General features: G+C 44.8%; 4 non-coding genes and 1 pseudogene across 4 annotated transcripts; 2 read left to right on the forward strand and 3 right to left on the reverse strand.

Annotated features, from left to right (window-relative positions):
* Positions 1 to 1,051: 1,051 nt before the first annotated feature.
* Positions 1,052 to 1,170, forward strand: LOC149938057 (5S ribosomal RNA). The gene has a single exon (XR_016481873.1). It is a non-coding gene; the product is annotated as a 5S ribosomal RNA (ribosomal RNA).
* A 1,926-nt stretch (positions 1,171 to 3,096) lies between these two features.
* Positions 3,097 to 3,285, reverse strand: LOC149938058 (U2 spliceosomal RNA). Its single transcript, XR_016481747.1, has one exon. It is a non-coding gene; the product is annotated as a U2 spliceosomal RNA (small nuclear RNA).
* A 1,552-nt stretch (positions 3,286 to 4,837) lies between these two features.
* On the reverse strand, positions 4,838 to 4,947 carry LOC149938059 (U2 spliceosomal RNA; annotated as a pseudogene).
* Positions 4,948 to 6,088: 1,141 nt separating this feature from the next.
* Positions 6,089 to 6,207, forward strand: LOC149938060 (5S ribosomal RNA). The gene has a single exon (XR_016481875.1). It is a non-coding gene; the product is annotated as a 5S ribosomal RNA (ribosomal RNA).
* Positions 6,208 to 8,121: 1,914 nt separating this feature from the next.
* On the reverse strand, positions 8,122 to 8,310 carry LOC149938061 (U2 spliceosomal RNA). The gene has a single exon (XR_016481731.1). It is a non-coding gene; the product is annotated as a U2 spliceosomal RNA (small nuclear RNA).
* Between the last annotated feature and the right edge of the window lie 3,860 nt (positions 8,311 to 12,170).

The following is a 12,170-nucleotide window of genomic DNA, read 5'->3' on the forward strand; positions in this document are numbered from 1 at the left end:
GGTCCTGGTGGGAGATGACAACGTTTGTAGCCATCGCGCGAACAAAGGAGAAGACGATATCTTGAATCCGTGAAAGAGAGGTACACCGCCAGGCCCGGACTGGCACTTTTGGGGTCATCGGCTAGAGACAGTAGAGTGGGCCACTTTACCGGGCCGTATGGAAAAAAAATCTAAATGGTGGTTTATAGGACCATAAATAACGTATTAAGTGTACTAGATTCTACGTCAAACGCGTTTAAATGACCATTTAGGAAAAATTTATTATAAGCGAATAGAGCGTTCTATAAAAGTGGACCATAACCGGTCACTTTTCATACAGACTATAGAGCTGGTTCAGCAGGACTAACAACTTTTGTTATTCTTTGGTTTAAGAGAATTCGGCTTATGTCCTGTCTTTATATGAATATTTTAGAGACGTACCTTTTAGGAGTTGTAGGAGGCACCCTAGGTGTTGAAGTATGTTTGGGGTTAAGGATATTTTCATGATCTAAGTTTCATCTTAAACACGTGGATTTGGGACTAGTATTTTCGAGAATTTTGCTTATTTGCCATCATACATTTATTACAAAAATCATTTAAAATAAGAAAAAAGGCGCGGAAAGCCGGAAATATGTGAAGCCTAGGCTAGCAACTACGCTACTAATAAAAATTGACTGCTCTCAATTTCTTACGGGTTTGCCAGATAAATATATTTCTCTAAGACGAAAAACCGGCCAAACCTTCACCTCCTCCGAACTCCAAAGGGGGAAAGCACACCACACCAATTTTATAGATTCGTAAACGCGCCTTCCCAATCGACCGCCATCACCTTACAGTCTACGGGGAGGGTGATGAAAAAAACTGGTTTTGGGGGGGGGGGATGAAATTTCTGCGGTAAAGGGCTTGCTCGTTGGTTGTCTGTACGATAATATCGGCGCCCAGTAAACGTTTCTAAAAAGAGTGTATAGAACGTTCTATTGGAGCCGCATGCAGCCGGTGGCCCTCGGCGATCACCAACCTACCAGGACCTGGCTAGTCGCGGCTTGTCCACCGCTATCAATTACACTCTAGCGGCAACGGCCATATCACGCTGAATACACCGGTTCTCGTCTGATCACCGAAGTTAAGCAGCGTCGAGCGCGGTCAGTACTTGGGAGGGAGACCACCTGGGAACACCGCGTGCCGTTGGCTACTCATTTATTTTCGCGGGATGGGATTTGCGTCTTTTAACAGGAAAATACCTTCATCCTATCATTTTGACGCTGCTTTTTTTATGCAATTAAAAGTTCGCCCAGACGATAATATTATTTCGGTCAACTCTTGGCCTTTTTTTAACAACTGGCAGCATCTTCCCGTGAATAAAATACATGTTAGTATCAAAATTGAACAAAATAAAATGGCGAGAAAATTGGTTTTTATTTTATTCTACTTAAGGCTTGTACTTAAAATAGTACTAACTTACTTACTTACTTACTTACTTACTTACTTACTTACTTACTTACTTACTTACTTACTAACTAACTAACTAACTAACTAACTAACTAACTAACTAACTAACTAACTAACTAACTAACTAACGTTTATCTCTAAACAAAAACATTTCCGCGGTAAAATCCACTCTGAAATGGCCTTTTCTGGTTTTGGAATTAAGTCCAAAGTTAAAATTTTATTAACAAATTCTAATTGTGAAATATATTTTTTGTTCTAAATTTTAATCTTAAATGTAATTTAAATAGTTGAATCTAAAAAAGGACTTTTGGAAAATGTTTCATATAAGGTTTTATCATGGGACAGCCGCATGGATTAGGGGAGTAACCCAAAAATACAAAATATCAAAACAAACCACAGACAGAGATATATTTTTTAAACAAAATAATATAGCTAACTTTTATCTATTAATTGTTTTAGGTGATGTAGTTTATGTAAAATATAAAAATGAACCTTGGCACAATATAAATTTAATGTCATGTTTTATTGATACTTAGAAAAAGTAACAAACATTTCAAAAGTCAGATCTTTGAGATCCTTATTAGAAAAATATAACATTTTAAATCCGAACTCCTCTATAAATATTAAAATTATAAATTCCTAATCTACTTTAACAAAAGATATATCATATTAAGTTTAATACTATTAATGTTAGGAATAATCATGACTTTGAGATAAATAGAACAAAAATATTTAATTCCAAATATAGTTAATTATAGAGCAATATATAATAAATGATTTTGTACTTACCAAAAATAAGCCTTGCCACTTTATATCTTGGTAATGTAGCCGCCGCATGGGCGAAGCCGCGGGCGGCGGGCCCCCGGCGGCGACTCACTGTCCACGGAAGACGGGAAGAGAAAAAAAATGGAGAGGGGCTTATTTCGTGTTTTCTCTTTACGCGGAACATCTTGGCTGGAACCCAATGACGTAAAAATGAGGGGCGCGCTGTCTCTACCCACCATACCGAAACCCGCGAATTTACGTTATGAAAACCGGTTCCTTCAGCCAACCACTTAGAACATGCACGATTTACGAACCTTGGGTTACGAATAAAACCACAGGAATAACACAGAACAACCTCTTTTCGCGCCTTTATTTTACCCCTCTTACTTGCCTCCCGCTCGTCGGCCATTGCCTCTGCCCTTAGCGGGGAGTCTAGCATCCACTCCTTGGGTATCCATAATGGAGGATAGGACTGAAAGGGGGAAAACCAAGCACGGACGCGCCCAGGAAAATACCAAGGAGGATAGGAAGGGAGGCGAAGTAGGAGGGATGAACGCGGCAGCATCCTTGTAAGAAGCTTAGCGGCGGAAAAATGGCGGCTAGACGTAGCGTAGCTGCCGCAATCTTGCCGCCATTCATCCCTCCTACTTCGCCTCCCTTCCTATCCTCCGTGAAAATACCGCGAAAAAGAGTGTATAACTAGGTAAAAGAAAATTAAAAACTGGAATCTTTCCGATTCTTCATTATTAACTATTCGACAATAAGGATTTTACCACTTATGACGTCAGAGGGGCAATATATTATAATAAAGAAATAAATATAAAGACAGCCAAATAACATTGCCCGGAAATACTGTGTTGCGCAGTGCGCCATTATAAGACCGTTTGATTTTTGATTTCAAGAGAGAAGTGGGCCGATCCCGGATTTACTGCAATACCAGGCCGACCCGTGGCGGAGGTGGAGCAAGCTCCGACCACTCCGTCGCCGTCCAAAAATAAGTTTAATATCTTGGGCCCCGATGGGACCCGTATCAGATATTAAGCTGATAAGAACAGATACTTTTAATTGTTTATTAAAAGGTCGTCAAGAGAAATACATGTTTACATATAAAGATATTTTACGAGGTTTTGATAAAAATTTGTTCGCGTTTTAAATTAATTAAATTATCGCGAACAAAGTCGGATGAACTAAAATCAATTATTTACATTTTTCTTTCTTTGTTATAAATCATAAGTATTAATGTTTAAAATTTCTAGAAGTGTCCAAGTTCTTAATCGATCAAGGTAAGTAAACTTTTAGTATAGATCTAGGGCATATAATTAAATTTTTTTTTTCCTTTTTTTTCCAGGTTTTAAAAGCATTAGGAGTTGAGTAGAGTTAAAAAATTTAGTATGTTACGTATTCTGCGTATAGATTTGGATCGGGTGAGTTTTTGGTGGCGCTGGCGAATGTCTTCTCGAAGTCTTCTGTCTTGCCTTTCTTTATTGTTTTCCCTGGAGAGTTGGTCATGCGTTTTTTGGAGAATTTTTCTTGTTCTTTGCAGGCGATCTTTAAAAACATCTGTTTCCTGGCTTCGGTGGTTTCGTTCGTGGTCACTTCAGTTTCGAGGTTTTCTTTGAATGTTTGGAGTTGCGTTTGTGTATAATTGCGGATGGTTTCTAAAGCTTTCGGGTTGATATATAAGTCGTCTCTGTATTTTTTAGACCGAGATTCCTGGTTGTCGCTGGGTGGTGCTGCTGCTTCTGCTAGTGGATCATCCTCCTTAGCAGAAGTACTGTTAAGTGACTCCTGGACGCGCTCGGGCTGTTCCTTTGGAGACTCTTTCTGACCTTCCTCCATGGGTTGATTCCGCTCTTCTTGCTTAGCTCGTTTTGCTTCACAAGTCGAGGAGTTGTGGCCTTCTTGATCGCAAAAAAAGCATTTTTTAACGACCCCTGTGTAGTAGACTAATGCCCTGCTTCGGCCAAAAAAGAGAACATTAGGGATGGTTTTAGACATGATTATTTTTACAGAGCGGTCGCCGTTTTTTAGTCCTTTTAGTTCGGGGTATTCGTCTAGTCTGTGAGCTTTGATGGTTCCGTAGTGTCTTAGAGTTGTTAGTATGGCGTCCCATTGGATCCAGGAGGGCAGGTTCTTGATGGTTAACCAGACACCGTCGTCGTCGATGCTGGTTATCGTGCAGGGTTTTCCATTTATAAGTACCTCCCCATAGGAGACAGCTTGCTGGAGGAAGGCCAGAGTGGTAAAGGTAAGTAAGAAGCAATTTTTACCCACAGGTTGAAGAGTCTCCAAGCACTGAGGTCCAAGTTTATCGTAGAAGGTCCGAGCGACGTCCAGGAATCCGGCGTCGACTTCAAGCCGGGCAGTCCGTTTTTTTACCTCTGCAGCCATTAAGGCTGTGGAGAGGTCGTCAGTTGAAGGTAAGTCCCAAGAAGGAACGGCGTCAAAAGGTAATGGCAGGAATCAGCCAAGTCAGGATGCGGCGTAGTGACCAGGAACAGCAGCGACAGGTAAGTGTCAGCAGGACCAGGACCAGGAACAGCAGCGGAATCAGGAACAGCAGAGGAACCGGAAACAGCAGCGGCAGATTAAGAAGCGAACAGGAACGTCAGGATACCGGCAGGTAAGTCAGCATCGCAGGAACTAGCTGTATAGCTGGAAAAACTCGCTTGACGGCCTTTCGGCCAAGATTTCAGCGAAATAGCTGAGAACAGATACTACACTTTGATCTTAGCCAAAAGGCCGAGAAGCGATAACCCGCTAGGAGCCGTCACTGTTTAACAAAGTAAAAAGAGAGAATTCGAGCATTTCAAATATTTCATAATTACGTCACCGAATGTTGGTCCTGGTGGGAGATGACAACGTTTGTAGCCATCGCGCGAACAAAGGAGAAGACGATATCTTGAATCCGTGAAAGAGAGGTACACCGCCAGGCCCGGACTGGCACTTTTGGGGTCATCGGCTAGAGACAGTAGAGTGGGCCACTTTACCGGGCCGTATGGAAAAAAAATCTAAATGGTGGTTTATAGGACCATAAATAACGTATTAAGTGTACTAGATTCTACGTCAAACGCGTTTAAATGACCATTTAGGAAAAATTTATTATAAGCGAATAGAGCGTTCTATAAAAGTGGACCATAACCGGTCACTTTTCATACAGACTATAGAGCTGGTTCAGCAGGACTAACAACTTTTGTTATTCTTTGGTTTAAGAGAATTCGGCTTATGTCCTGTCTTTATATGAATATTTTAGAGACGTACCTTTTAGGAGTTGTAGGAGGCACCCTAGGTGTTGAAGTATGTTTGGGGTTAAGGATATTTTCATGATCTAAGTTTCATCTTAAACACGTGGATTTGGGACTAGTATTTTCGAGAATTTTGCTTATTTGCCATCATACATTTATTACAAAAATCATTTAAAATAAGAAAAAAGGCGCGGAAAGCCGGAAATATGTGAAGCCTAGGCTAGCAACTACGCTACTAATAAAAATTGACTGCTCTCAATTTCTTACGGGTTTGCCAGATAAATATATTTCTCTAAGACGAAAAACCGGCCAAACCTTCACCTCCTCCGAACTCCAAAGGGGGAAAGCACACCACACCAATTTTATAGATTCGTAAACGCGCCTTCCCAATCGACCGCCATCACCTTACAGTCTACGGGGAGGGTGATGAAAAAAACTGGTTTTGGGGGGGGGGGGGGATGAAATTTCTGCGGTAAAGGGCTTGCTCGTTGGTTGTCTGTACGATAATATCGGCGCCCAGTAAACGTTTCTAAAAAGAGTGTATAGAACGTTCTATTGGAGCCGCATGCAGCCGGTGGCCCTCGGCGATCACCAACCTACCAGGACCTGGCTAGTCGCGGCTTGTCCACCGCTATCAATTACACTCTAGCGGCAACGGCCATATCACGCTGAATACACCGGTTCTCGTCTGATCACCGAAGTTAAGCAGCGTCGAGCGCGGTCAGTACTTGGGAGGGAGACCACCTGGGAACACCGCGTGCCGTTGGCTACTCATTTATTTTCGCGGGATGGGATTTGCGTCTTTTAACAGGAAAATACCTTCATCCTATCATTTTGACGCTGCTTTTTTTATGCAATTAAAAGTTCGCCCAGACGATAATATTATTTCGGTCAACTCTTGGCCTTTTTTTAACAACTGGCAGCATCTTCCCGTGAATAAAATACATGTTAGTATCAAAATTGAACAAAATAAAATGGCGAGAAAATTGGTTTTTATTTTATTCTACTTAAGGCTTGTACTTAAAATAGTACTAACTTACTTACTTACTTACTTACTTACTTACTTACTTACTTACTTACTTACTTACTAACTAACTAACTAACTAACTAACTAACTAACTAACTAACTAACTAACTAACTAACGTTTATCTCTAAACAAAAACATTTCCGCGGTAAAATCCACTCTGAAATGGCCTTTTCTGGTTTTGGAATTAAGTCCAAAGTTAAAATTTTATTAACAAATTCTAATTGTGAAATATATTTTTTGTTCTAAATTTTAATCTTAAATGTAATTTAAATAGTTGAATCTAAAAAAGGACTTTTGGAAAATGTTTCATATAAGGTTTTATCATGGGACAGCCGCATGGATTAGGGGAGTAACCCAAAAATACAAAATATCAAAACAAACCACAGACAGAGATATATTTTTTAAACAAAATAATATAGCTAACTTTTATCTATTAATTGTTTTAGGTGATGTAGTTTATGTAAAATATAAAAATGAACCTTGGCACAATATAAATTTAATGTCATGTTTTATTGATACTTAGAAAAAGTAACAAACATTTCAAAAGTCATATCTTTGAGATCCTTATTAGAAAAATATAACATTTTAAATCCGAACTCCTCTATAAATATTAAAATTATAAATTCCTAATCTACTTTAACAAAAGATATATCATATTAAGTTTAATACTATTAATGTTAGGAATAATCATGACTTTGAGATAAATAGAACAAAAATATTTAATTCCAAATATAGTTAATTATAGAGCAATATATAATAAATGATTTTGTACTTACCAAAAATAAGCCTTGCCACTTTATATCTTGGTAATGTAGCCGCCGCATGGGCGAAGCCGCGGGCGGCGGGCCCCCGGCGGCGACTCACTGTCCACGGAAGACGGGAAGAGAAAAAAAATGGAGAGGGGCTTATTTCGTGTTTTCTCTTTACGCGGAACATCTTGGCTGGAACCCAATGACGTAAAAATGAGGGGCGCGCTGTCTCTACCCACCATACCGAAACCCGCGAATTTACGTTATGAAAACCGGTTCCTTCAGCCAACCACTTAGAACATGCACGATTTACGAACCTTGGGTTACGAATAAAACCACAGGAATAACACAGAACAACCTCTTTTCGCGCCTTTATTTTACCCCTCTTACTTGCCTCCCGCTCGTCGGCCATTGCCTCTGCCCTTAGCGGGGAGTCTAGCATCCACTCCTTGGGTATCCATAATGGAGGATAGGACTGAAAGGGGGAAAACCAAGCACGGACGCGCCCAGGAAAATACCAAGGAGGATAGGAAGGGAGGCGAAGTAGGAGGGATGAACGCGGCAGCATCCTTGTAAGAAGCTTAGCGGCGGAAAAATGGCGGCTAGACGTAGCGTAGCTGCCGCAATCTTGCCGCCATTCATCCCTCCTACTTCGCCTCCCTTCCTATCCTCCGTGAAAATACCGCGAAAAAGAGTGTATAACTAGGTAAAAGAAAATTAAAAACTGGAATCTTTCCGATTCTTCATTATTAACTATTCGACAATAAGGATTTTACCACTTATGACGTCAGAGGGGCAATATATTATAATAAAGAAATAAATATAAAGACAGCCAAATAACATTGCCCGGAAATACTGTGTTGCGCAGTGCGCCATTATAAGACCGTTTGATTTTTGATTTCAAGAGAGAAGTGGGCCGATCCCGGATTTACTGCAATACCAGGCCGACCCGTGGCGGAGGTGGAGCAAGCTCCGACCACTCCGTCGCCGTCCAAAAATAAGTTTAATATCTTGGGCCCCGATGGGACCCGTATCAGATATTAAGCTGATAAGAACAGATACTCAAAATTGTTTATTGGAAAGAACAAGAAACATTACAAGGCCTCAGCGGCAAAAATCAAAACCGAAAAACTTTAGAAATGCAAAATAAAGTCGAGGTCATCAACCCAGGACACCAGCGGTCGAACGGGATCACACCAACGAGACAGGAACAGTGGACGAGCGAAGCGATGGAAATCCAGGCGGATGCGATGGCGGAGATGGTACCGGACGCGCTCGCGCACCACCACCGAAGAGTCGAGAGTACGTTCAAAAATAAATCGGTTACGGGAAAGCCACAGCTGGTAACGTACCTCCGCGAGGACCACGTGGAAGGCATACCGGAGGCGAGCAGGAACAGGAATCGGCGTGCCCCGAAGAACCGTGTCAACGGAAAGGAAGCGGAGGCCGAAAGTCGAGACCACGAGTCCGATGATTCCACGACTGTGGCGGCAATGAAAAAACAGGTGGGCCGCAGTTTCCAGCGACCCGCAAAAAGGACAAGCCGACGACCGCGCCATAGCGTGACGATACAAAAAATCGCGAGTTGGCAGGACATCGTGGGCCAACCGCCAAAGAAGATCGAATCGAGTTCCGACGCTCCCGGGAAACGAGACCGAACGCCAAACCGCACACCAGTTGACCGTAGGAGACGTCAGGACGACCCGCAGCGGGTGAGGCTCAAGCAGCTTGTCGTAGACCCACGAGTGGAGGATCGTCGACCAAGGTATCGGACCATTGTGGCGGGAACGAAGAGAGCGACACGAGTCGATAAATCCGGAGTATTGCGGCGCGACGTGGGCCAAATGAGGTTCGGCATTGGACCACGGAAGAGCGAACAAAGTGCGCGTACTGGTTGAAAGCAGATAGCGAAGGAACGCGGAGACGGGATGACCCCGAACGAAGAGAGCGTGTAAGGAGCGCACGACCGAAAGCGAACGCAACATGGTAGCGATGTCCGACAGTCCGAGACCTCCCTGTGAAACCGGAAGAGACACCGTACGGCGAGAGACCCATTCGGCTTTCCCGGACCACAGGTAGGCGTGACAAGTCTTAGCGAGCCAAATCAAGAAAGGTGACGAGAACGCAATTATCCCGGCGAAGAACGTCAGCTTCGGGTAGAGCATGGTGGCCAAGAGCTTCGCCCGACTGCGCATCGAGAGCGGCACGGAACCAACCTGCGACAGAAACGCCGAAACAGCGTGGCGACATCCCTCCTCATTAGCGGGCGATGGACCAGAAGCGCTAAACCAGACACCGAGAATCTTCACCTCTCCTGTCCAAAGCGGAGGTAATGTCGTTGGCCAAGTCAAATAATCGATTCGCCCCAAACGGAGAATCCTGGTCTTGGTGGCATTGAGCAACGCTCCAGTTCCGGCACAGTACTCCCGCATTAGAGCAAAAGCACCGACGACAGAGTCAGTGTCCGCTAAGAGTAGCGAACAGTCATACATATGCGATACCGATGAAGTCGCGACCGAAGCGGGAAGCGAGAGCGGACGTATCACAGCCGACGAGGAGAGGGATCGTAAATACGTCTCGAGAGTCAGGATGAACAAGGCTGGCGACAGCGGGCAACCCTGGCGAACCCCACTCGAAACGGGAAAGGGGTCAGTTAACCAACCATTGACGCGAGCGCGACTGGTGGGAAAGGCGTATAAGAGACGGACCATTGCGGTAAATTCCACCGGAAAACCGTACCTATTGAGGACGTAAAACATGAACGCGTGACTCACCCGGTCAAAGGCTTTGCTCATGTCCAGCGACACCAAATATCCGGGAGACGAAGATGAGCGGACGTGATACAACGCGTCCCGCAAAAACATCAGGCTGTCGTGGACTGTGCGACCACGCACCGCGCCGGTTTGTGACGGCGTGACGAGAGACGGGAGCACCTGCGCGACACGAAAAGATAAGGCTTTCGCGAAAATCTGACGATCAGCGTTCAATAAGGTTAGAGGCCTCCAGAGATCTAGCGACGAAGACGGAGGGGTACTTTTGGGCAATAGGGCCAAAACACCGCCATTGGTTTCTTCCGGAAATCGACCGCGAGCGAGACAGTCTTGGTAAAAGGCCAACAATAGAGGTCCAACCAAGTCCCAAAAAACCGAATAAAAAGCCACCGGGAGGCCATCGAGTCCAGGGGAACGACCCGTCTTTAACGCACGCAACGCGAGCTGAAGTTCGGCTACAGTTAAACTAGAGGTCAAATCCCGCGAAGAATCATGCGAGAGGCGAGGCAAAGATGCACACAATGCCGGCCACACTGAGTTATCAACGGGGCGATGAGAGTATAAATCTGCGTAGTAACCCGAAACCCGACGCAACACGGCAGGGACTGAAATCGCAGTGTCATCAAGCGAGTCGGATGGAAAGTCCGTGGATAAGCGGTCGGCCTTAAAACGACGATAGAATGCCGCGGTGTATTGGGTTTCACCGTCGAGGGTGACAGCAGACGACGTGGTGACGGCGTGACGGTACGATGACAATTGCCGGGACTCGATGGCTGACTGCAAGTCATGGACCTCCCGAAAAAACTCGGAATTTCGAATGGGCGAACGGAGAACCAGAGCCAGAGTTCGTCGAAGAAACGAAAGTTCGACGCGAGAAGCGTTTGCCCGCGTTCGACCTTCCGCTCGAAAAAACTCTGCTGCAAAACGTTTGAAGGAAAGCCATCGTGAAACCGGATCAAGTAAGGACACAGTGTCCAAGTGGGCAACAAACGTCGCACGCGCACGGTCTCGTATGGTGACGTCCTGGAGCAACGATTCATTCAGTCTCCACACGCCAGGGCCTCGAGGCATGGACGCGAAAGAACGAAACGATATGACCAAAGCCGAATGGTCTGATACCCTGTCGTAAGGTGTTCCTAATAAGTCGACCGAAGCGGATATAATTGCATCGGAGAGGCGGCGCGAGACGTACACGCGATCGATTCGTGATTGTATGCCACGACCTGACCACGTAAAACCAGGATCACCAGGTTGCGAAACTCTAAAACTGTCAACCACAGCCATGTCAGACACAAATGCTGAGAGATCTTCAACGCGGGAATCCGGTAAACCCGTACCACCAACTCTATCCGCCGAGTCCAACACGCAATTAAAGTCGCCAAGCAAAATAAAATGGCTAAAGGGACCGTCTAAATAACGAGTCAGAGACTGGAAAAAGCCACTCCTTTCCGCGGGAATACTCGGTCCGTATATACCGAGAAAGCGAACACGGTCACCGTCGACAAGGACGTCCAAACTAACGACACGGCCAGCAGAATCAGTCCGAAAAGACAAAGGCGAAATTCGGGAACTAGAGCGTAAAATAATCATCACGCCACAAGAATAAGATGAGCCCGCGCTCATGTACACCCGTGACGTGAAAAAGGAAGTCATAACACGGCGGCGATCGAGAACCGAAAATAAATGAGTTTCTTGAAGACAGAGTACATCTATCTCCGAGGACCGAAACCAAGCCGCAACGCGTTCCAACTTCCGTGCCGAGCGAAGACCGTTAACGTTAAAAGTTCCGACTCGAAGACGTACCGTCATCAGTCCACCGCGTTACTCTTCAGCTTCTTGCGTGGCGTGAGCTTGATGAGTCCCATCGACTGCGTAGAGTGATTTGGACGTTCCTCAGTTCGAGGTGGCGTAAGAACGACGGAACTGTAGTTTGGTTTATCAACCGGATGAGACGTCTCTGGTTGAAAGCTTGGTGGAAGAAAGACTGGTGTCAATGGCTGAGTCTCTGGAACATCCTCCATCTCAGCGTCGCCAACGGAGTAGACGGCGTCATCCTCACGATGGGTAGAGATTGAAGCAGCCAGGGTAACATCAGCGGAGAGATCTGGTTGCGGATTTGGCGCCGATGCTTCGGAGCCGGAAGCCGCAGTCGATGCATTTGGAGTGGCGTTGTCCTTAGAAGGA

The sequence above is a fragment of the Leiobunum rupestre genome, chromosome 6 (genome assembly GCF_980474605.1).
Source record: "Leiobunum rupestre chromosome 6, qqLeiRupe1.1.hap1, whole genome shotgun sequence".
Lineage (NCBI taxonomy): Eukaryota > Metazoa > Arthropoda > Arachnida > Opiliones > Sclerosomatidae > Leiobunum > Leiobunum rupestre.